The 8,705-nt window shown below is 41.7% G+C and overlaps 1 long non-coding RNA gene across 1 annotated transcript; it reads left to right on the top strand.

Moving 5' to 3' along the window:
- Window positions 1–600: 600 nt before the first annotated feature.
- LOC125431507 lies at window positions 601–6,489 on the top strand. Its single transcript, XR_007244308.1, has 3 exons — window positions 601–612; window positions 2,662–2,668; window positions 6,181–6,489. It is a non-coding gene; the product is annotated as an uncharacterized LOC125431507 (long non-coding RNA).
- Window positions 6,490–8,705: the final 2,216 nt, after the last annotated feature.

Here is an 8,705-nt window from a genome sequence, read left to right as displayed (position 1 = left end):
AAATAAGAAGAGTCTATGCAGCACATGTAAGAAACCCTCACATGGTTTTAGAACGAAAGCATGGAGTAGATTAGACGAAAGATATGGAGCATCTTCAGAAATAGAAGCTTCACTTTCACAAAGGCTTAAAACTTTTCCCAAACTTGCAATGAAAGATTGCAAGAAACTGTGGGATTTGACAGATCTGCTTTCAGAGATGGAGTCTGCAAAAGAAAACCCTCGAGCTGCCAGGACTTGTGCATGTTTGGACCGGCATTTGACTCAAAGAAGAGAAGTTATCGTATTAAGTTGCCCTTCCCCCTGAAAGAGCAATAGTAAAGAAGTTTTTAATTACAAAGAGAACCATCAGCAAAGGTATCCACCATATTCATATCTTGTAAGATTTATATCAAGAATGGCTAAAGAAAGAAATGATCCTCAAACAGGATTCCCTTCTTTGTACCAAGGTGTTAGAGAAGAGAAGAAGTCGCGTTCCAAGAGCTTCTAAAGTTAAAACTCAAGTTATGGTTAGGAAGACAGAGACAAATACAAACTCAGTTAAACCCTCAAGCAAGCCATTGGAAACAATGTGTCCAATTCATAAAAAATGCACAACCTCAATGACTGCAAAGAGTTCAGAGAAATGCCTTAAGAAGAGCTCCTGTCCCACATAAAGCAACAGAAACTAGGTTTAAATGTTGCTCTTTCAAGAACCGCCATATGGCCAACGAATGCAAAAGAAAGGTAAAGTGCCAAGAATGCGCCAGTGAACAGCATTGTTCAGCATTACATCGCACAAACCAATTTCAGTTACCACAAAGAAAGAGAATCAAAGAGTGCGTGTAACATCCCTGAGAAACCATATCACAACCAAAGGAGGACAGAACGGCAACAGCTTATTACGTGCACCACCATGTGCTACATGGAACAAAGATAATGCATACAAGCCATCCGACATTTGTCTCGCAGATATTTACTCAAAAGCTTCACCGCATCAAGCCTAACGCATGTATGTGGTATTAGACGCACAAAGCTGCATACCTTCATTAGCCACTCCAGAGTTTTTTGAGATGTTTAACATACACTCAGAAGAGATAGAATATGTCATGACCACATGTAGTGGAAATGACATAATGACAGGAAGAACAGCAATCAGGATTTGTTCTAGAATCTAAACTGCTGGGACATATAATTTAAACTACCTACTCTCCTTGAGCCGTCAAATATATTCCTAAAGACCTAAAGACAAATCCCAACAAGAAGCATCGCCACGCATCACAAGCACCTGGAGTCCATAGCAGACAAGATACCAGGAGCTTGACCCAATGCTAAGATTCTCCTGCCGCCAAGCTATCGCACACAGATTGTCCAGAGGTGTTCGTAGTCACATGCTGTTAAAGGTCCCCCAGGAATGCTATCATTTGCTCAGAGGTTAGGGCTGGGGTGGACCGTCTTGTTCAGTTTGTTTGAACCACAAAAGAATACCTGAATCGATGCACACAACCTTCTGCATGGGGCTTTATGCCAAAGGGATCTAATTCAATGCAGATGTTAACTGCCCAAATCACATCACAGATCCAGAAGATGAGCTCATAGTAAACAGTTGGCACTTCGAGAGGTGTTCCAGACATGTCACAGAATCGAATGTTGTTCTGGACAAGTTCGAGAAAATAACAGGTCAACACAAACAGGAAGTAAAAATGAAAATATCCTCTCTCAGAAACACACAAGAATTTCTAAAGCAGGAAGACTGTAAATGGTTTTTTTCAATCCACCACATGCGTCCGCTATGGGAGGAGCATGGTAGAGAAATGTGATAGGGATATTAAAGCGACTCCTGGCTGCTATAGCTTTTAAATGTTAAAGGCAACTTCACACACATGAAGTCTGAAGGCTACATTGATGGCAGAAGTAGTCTTTATAGTCAATAGTCGGTCCCTAACACCAATTTCATCGGACCCAGAAAATCCAAGCACCTAACACCAGCAAATCCAACTTTTAAAACTCTAGAGTGGACCTATTATAACTATAGCCTCAGATTTAAAAGGAGGCTGACTACAAACAATGGCAACAGGTGCAGTCTTTGGCTAATGCATTCTGGAAGAGATGGAAGAGAAAAATATTTGCCACAAGTTACAAAAAAGAAGCAAAATGGAAGAACCCCAAACCAGATCTTCAAGTAGGAGACGTATCTTGATGAAGAAAAAAGAACCTCCAATGGAGGTTCTAAGCCATTAGACATTGTGGTAGAAGTAGTTCCAGGAGGGGACCCACAAAGTGTGTAAGGTTAAAATAAAAGACAACCAAAGCAACAGGTGAAGAAGAGACTTTGCTGAAAACTGATAAGCCACAGTTCAGCTTTCCAGGAGCAAGGCAGAGTTGGCTGCCTTCCTTTACATGATGCGGCAGCTCAACTCAACAAACATACTCTAGAAATAACTCTGAATGCTTCAGACCCCACAGTGTGGCAACAGACAAACATGAAAGGAGAGACTCCTCTCTTTGTAAAGGTGGATAAATGTCTTGTGGAAAACATCCATTTTCTGCTACTTAATGACTTTAACCCCTGATTTTAAGAATGAAGATGGTAGATTCTTCTTTATTCAGAGTTCCTGAACGTTGAACTTCAGTGAACCACAAGCAGTTTGAATTCTGCAATCAAGATTGTTAGTTTATAGTTAGTATAGAAGTTTATAGTTATAGCGTGGTTAGAAGTTTACAGAAGTTAGTGTTATTAGTTGATATTATGCTAGGGATAGATAGTTATTAAGAGTAGTACAGTAAGAATAGTTAAGTATAGTTAATGGAAGTTGATAAAGGTAAAACTTCCAGAGGAAGTTTTAGGCGGGAGTGTCATGCCCCCACAGAGCCTTTGTTTATTTCCCCTTTAGTTTCCCCCCAGTTAGTATGGGTTTAGCTATGTTTTGTACATAGTATTCAGTGGGAGTGGGAACCGAATTTAGTTCTGTCCCTTTAAGCAGTTCTTAGGCTGGTGTTCTACGTAAAGTTATTACCCAGCAACCTGTCTGATTTGGCAGTTAGGGGCCAACGGAAGCTGGGTGACTGCAACAGTTAGGTGCCAACGGAAGCTGGGTGACAGCAACAAGTTAGACAGTCCAAGATGTTATAGGCTCACAGTATTTAAGTTAAACAGTCAAAGATGTTATAGATTCACAGTATTTAAGTTAAACAGTTATAGATGTTATAGTCTCACAGTATTTACAATAAATTCCAGACTCCAGAAAGTTTCTGCAACAAAGTAACCTTTATTTAGTTAGACCCGGGAGGAGTCAGGGTCTGTCAACATTGTTACAATTAAAGCTTTAAGTATTGAACTGTTAACTGAGTCAGTGAGTCTTACATTCTGCTTTGGCCGGGTGCAGGGCACCTAGATAACCACCTGGGGAGAAGAACAGTGCAAAAACATGGTTCCAAACAATGCATCCTCATAGAACCTCAGGATTTTTGTGTTAGGTCACCCCCAAACACACCATAAATCATATCAAGTCTGTGGGCACAGCTTGTACTACAAAAATCACAGATCCACAATTTGGTGGCAACATAGCACAAAAACATGATTCCAAACTATGGATCCTTGGGGTTTTTGCACTGGTCCACCCCAAACATATAACCAAATTACGTATCATGACTATGGCCACAGCTTGTACCACAACATTCATACATGGATTCTTAGGCTTCTTAAGTTTGGTCACCCTGAAATCACCATCAATTCACACATCATGAACGAACCACAAAAAACCATAGTGCAGTGCCAACGTACAAACACTGCATTAATTATTTTGATCCTTTTGGGTCCTCATAATGGTTAAATGGACTCCCATCAAAATACGTTATAAGATCACACCAGTGTCCATGGAATGATTAAAAAAAATGCCCTATCTGAAATGGTTCTGCATTAGTATGAACAGTGTGTTTAAATGAGAAATCACAGTCATGTCCACATTTTCCATTGAAAAGAATTGTTTCTGAGATTTCTCAGGCTGCCAACCTGTAAAAATATCCAAGGCAGAGAGTGTGATAGTCTTATCTGTGAATATCAACTCACTAGATGAAGACCACCAAATTAATTATCCAGGTAGCCTTAATTCAGCCAAAAACAACTTCGGGGAAAAAGTTGGTTGCTTTTGGTTCTTTGGTAAGTATGTATGAAAGTTTAGCTGCAAGTTTTCATGCCAACAGAATTTGTCAATTCAAACTTCTAAGTCAGAGATCTCCAATATGGTGTCCATGGGTGCCATGGTGCCTGCTGATACCTTTCCAGGTGCCTGCTAAGTGTTTTTAGAAAGTGGGCAGGATCAGATGGCAAATTATTCCCAGAATGGCTTCTGATTGATCGTTGTACATTTGACTGGTTGTACAGATTTTTTAAAAAGACATTCCTTTGGTACCAGCTGCAACCAACAGTACAAGGATCTTCACTGGATGCCTGTAGCTAAGATATGGAACCAGTTTTCTTGTTGGCTTCACTTTCCTCAGCAGCCATTCAGTGGCAGCCATTCTGTGGTTGTACCTACCATGCAGTGTCAGAATTGCAAAGGTGCCCACAGGCTCAGAACGGTGGAAGATGCCTGTTCTAGATTCTGTGTTCTTGGAAATCTAGTGTGGTGTAGTGCTTGGAGTGTTGAATTAGGATCTAAGAGACTCAGCTTCGAATCCCCACTCTGCAATGGAAGCTCTCTGAGTGACCTTGGGCCACTCACACACACTCAGCCAAATCCTATCCTACTTGGCAGGGTTGTTGTGAGCATAAAATAGAGAATAAGAGAATGATGTTATTCCCCTTTGCTTACATTGGAAATGAGATGGCATGCAAATGCAGTGAATAAACAAAGTTAGTTTTGGGTACTGGTGAAACCTGATCCAGAAGGCAAATCCATTCACATCCTCCCATTTACATGTAGAATTTGGAGTCTGGGCCTTTCCCCCCATCAAACTGGAGAACATATAATTGATGATCACAGTGTTGCTTCACTGCATGTATGTAATGTGTAGCTTGATGAGATACTTTGAGAGGAAACAATTGCTGTCGAAAAGGGTTAGGTTAACTGTTCCCTGCACATTGCTTCTCTGCTAAAATTACAATTTCTTGAGTCTTTTCGTTTTAAAAAAAAGTAGTTTCATATAATTTGCAGTTTTTCCATTAAAAAGTAAGCCGTCTACCCTGCCTTCCATGCGTGAGGGCAAACAAGCTTAATAGATAGGTTTGTGAAATGAGACCTGGAATTGTACAGTCAGTTCTGTTGGGAGAGACCCTGGTGAATCCTTCTCTCCCGCATTGGCTCAGCCAGACCGGGATGGTTTCAGTGAATGACAAAACTTTTCCTTACAGATATCCAGACTGGACTATTGTGACCTGCTCTTTGATTTGTTATTTTTAGAAAGTGTTATCACAGTGTGGCAAAGCCAAGAATTAGCAGAGTCATGATTTCTGTGCTGTAACCTTTTGGTATTGAGATAAGTGATTAATGATGAGTGTAACAGGAACCAACACTAACATTCTAAGCATCCATGCTTTGACTATGAATTTGCACCGATAGTAACACCACAAATCAGTGAATCCATGATTGTTGCACTAATATCTATGGCTACAGACATGATAAATAACTTCAGGAGATCTAGTGGATCTTGTCTGATATAGCAACCAACCAGTCATTCTGGAAGGGAAGGTAACATTTTTACCCTGGGCTGACAATATGCTCCTAACATTATAGTTTGTAAAATAGAAAGCCAGTTACACTCACCATTAATCACATTAATCACTGGAACATCTTACAGTGGCTAAACAGGTCCAGAACGTTAGACCAATAGTAGGCGGCTACTATCCCATTTGTAATAATAGGGGTACTAATTTGGTGTGTTAGTCATTACAGCACAGTCTTGAAGTTATTGGCAAGAAAGGCAGTGAAGTTCTTGCCATATATTAAATCATATAATAAAGGGAGATTTTCTTCTCTGTTCTGTGCAGGCATCAGAATGGCTGGTCATGGAAAATGGACATGGAAAAAAGCCAGCCAAGCCTGTAACTGCTTCCCAGAAAACCAAGACTGCCAGAGCTTGTTTGCAATTTCCAGTAAGCCGCATTGAGTGATTCCAGAGATGGGTCTATATGCTGTGGGCCCAATTCAGAGGAGCCAAGTTGTTTCCACAGCCAAGTAAGTATCTGACCACTTCAAAATACAGACTCTCAGGAGACGCTGCTTTTGAAAACAAGAAACAGTGAATTGGGCCACTACACAACCTGCTGGCTGTGAAGAATGATAATGAATTTTGCAGTTTGCAGGCATGACCATTTTCGGGGAAGAGAGAACTTCTCTTCCAGGTGGACCTGATACATGATTGTTCTTAAGAGAACTGCTCTTCCAGGTGGACATGATACATGTTATGTGTGACTCTTTGTTTTCAAAATGGCTGAAATCCTTTACTTGCATTTGTAACTTGACATGAGTAATTTCGGGGGGGGGGGGGTTGTACTAATAAAACTTCTGGTATACACAACTTGGTTGTAGTCTCTTTGCACTCAAACAGCTGAATAAATTTGCCTTATTGAAATCAGGGCCTTGAGGCATAGTAAATTTGTGATTCATGCCTAACACTTATGCTACAATAGGTGAAGATGTATGGTTTTCCGTAATGTTGTTCCCATCTACTATACCTATAGTGACTAATGCTGAGAAGAAAGTCCTGGGGAGTTGGATAGACTAAAGAGATAATTTTGGTAGTGGGATGCACATACAGCTTGTGGTTTCACTGCTATTGATATGTTTGAAACTAGAGAAGGAACTGTGTGTAAGCTTGCCACTGAATCCTGTATTGTTGGAGAAGCAGGGCTGGGTAGCCCAGGCAGGTGGTCACACTTCAGCAAGAAAAGCCTGCAAGAGTGGAAAATCTCATGTGACTTGTTTAACCAAAACAAAGATGGGGTGTGTGTGTGTGTGTGTGTGTATAGATTGGGAACTGTATTGCTCATATTTAATTGCCACAGTCAAATGTGATATGTTCAACTGTGTGTTTTCTGAAAAATCTTTGGCAATCCTAGGACCGTGTAACATGACTGGAATTCAGATCCTAATCTGCAGTTTGCATATAATTGGGCAAATGTGCATAATATAATGATGAACTCCAAAAGTGGTGGGGTCTTGGTTAAAACAATCCCCAATTAAAAAAAACCCCTACACAATCAAACAGCTAAAGATTAACTAAGGACAGTTGTGATTGTGAATCAGAAAATCAAATGCAGGTCAATGCTTGATCTACTTAGACTGGATATTGATAATTCATATACACACACAAAAGGAGGGGGCTGCCAGGGAAGATAAATCCCACCTACACCAACCCTCTGCCCCTTTTCTGCCCTGAGGAGTTTCTACCTCCCAAATTCCAACTGCTGTTTTCTTGTTATTGAGCAGCCCTCTTGTCTACTCTAATAATAAAGTAGAAGCGTGTATATGGTGATTTTTTTCTCAGATTTTTCACCTTGTGTTCTCTCACCTTTAAAATAGAAATAAGGATAAAAATGTTCTTCCTCTGCTCAGCCAATCACAAGCAGTCCTCACTTACCTCCTTGTGTGCTGCATTCTTACTGAAGAAAATATGGCCAAGTATTGGAATTCATCACAGTAGGCCATGCTCCCTCCCACTTTGTTCAGCTTCCCTCCCTTACCCATACACGTAATAGTCTGTTTCCTTCTTCCTCCACTTCCCTTTTTGCTTGTTTTCCTTTCCCTTTTCAGTTGATTTCCTCCACCTCAATCCTTTCCTTTTGGCCTTTTTTGCATAAGACCCAGCTACTATTACGGAGGGTTCAACTCCCTTCCCATTTCCTAGCATTTTTATTTTTTGTTTAAATCTTAGGTTTGCAGAATGAATACTTTAGTACCTGCTAACAATGGATGAAACCTCTTTCCCCCCTCTACAAAAAAGTGTATGAAAGATTTGCCAGTCCTCTCTCCACCACAGATACCTTGTGAGGTAGGTGGGACTGAGAGAGTTCTGAAGAAAGATGGCTGTGAATCACCACGGGCTGAAGTTGCTGCTCGAGGTGGACAGGGCAAGAGCTGATTCCAGCCTCAGCAAGGGCGGAAGCAGGCAAGCAGCCATGCCAAGTGAGGGCAAGCAACAGCGCAGCGGTTGGCCATGTCAGAGAGGGGAGGGTTAGACTGCGCTTTTAAAGGAACAAGCTATCCTTTGTGCCGGCCATGTGCTTGGGCCAGCTAGCGATTTGCCCACCCACCTCTCCCTATTTTCAGAAACTGATAATGCATGTTACCCTGTCGGCGGTTTTGGCACATGGGTATTGATCTGGAAGGGCCAGGGGAAGGGAGCTAGGGAGCTGCCCCCTCCCTTCGGGAATGACAGACAGCGGCAAGAGGCAACCATCCTGCCGAACAGGGTGTCTGGGGAGCACCTCTTGCCAGGAGTGTCTGCCCAGCAGAGCCCCACAGCGAAGTGAAGCACCTGTACGGGACATCTGCCTGCGGGAGCTTCGCTATGATGTTTTAGCTGTCCAGATCAAGTCCCCTGCTTGGCCTCACACTTCTGCATAGTTAATAAAGAATGGCTATGGCCAATTGATTTACCCCAGCCAGGAGTGTGGTGTGATCATTGGTTAAAAGAGTTGCCCAGGGAGTTCCACCCTCGGACAGCAACTGTGACTAGCCTTTTCCTTCCTCTCTTCTTTGTGTCTTGTTCACTAGGAAGCAAGTTGC

Source organism: Sphaerodactylus townsendi, linkage group LG04, assembly GCF_021028975.2.
Source record: "Sphaerodactylus townsendi isolate TG3544 linkage group LG04, MPM_Stown_v2.3, whole genome shotgun sequence".
NCBI lineage: Eukaryota > Metazoa > Chordata > Lepidosauria > Squamata > Sphaerodactylidae > Sphaerodactylus > Sphaerodactylus townsendi.
This window is presented reverse-complemented; position numbering and strand designations above follow the sequence as displayed.